Here is a 363-nt window from a genome sequence, read left to right as displayed (position 1 = left end):
GACAGAGGGATTATGTCCCACAATTGTCCTGGTTTGAAAATGGTTTGTAAGAGGTATAGCTGGTTGACATATTTGGCCTACTAACTTATTCATTGTTTCGTTTAACGTCTTTAGCTGTTTGGCCATATTGTCATAGTGTGCATTTCCATTTTGTGTAAATTTTTCCATATTATGAATACTTCGAAGATTTACCTGTTCAACGACGTCTTGCGTGAGTTCTCCAAGCAATGCACGTATGGTTCGAGGACTCAACTCCGTCATTGGTTCGTAACGACTGTTACTGCTCTGATTTTGTCCATCTGTTCGTGGAGAGGCATGTTGCTCCTCATATCGCTCGATTACAGACTGGATTCCTCCCTGACT

The sequence above is a fragment of the Olea europaea genome, unplaced genomic scaffold (genome assembly GCF_002742605.1).
Source record: "Olea europaea var. sylvestris unplaced genomic scaffold, O_europaea_v1 scaffold1908, whole genome shotgun sequence".
Taxonomy (NCBI): domain Eukaryota; kingdom Viridiplantae; phylum Streptophyta; class Magnoliopsida; order Lamiales; family Oleaceae; genus Olea; species Olea europaea.
This window is presented reverse-complemented; position numbering follows the sequence as displayed.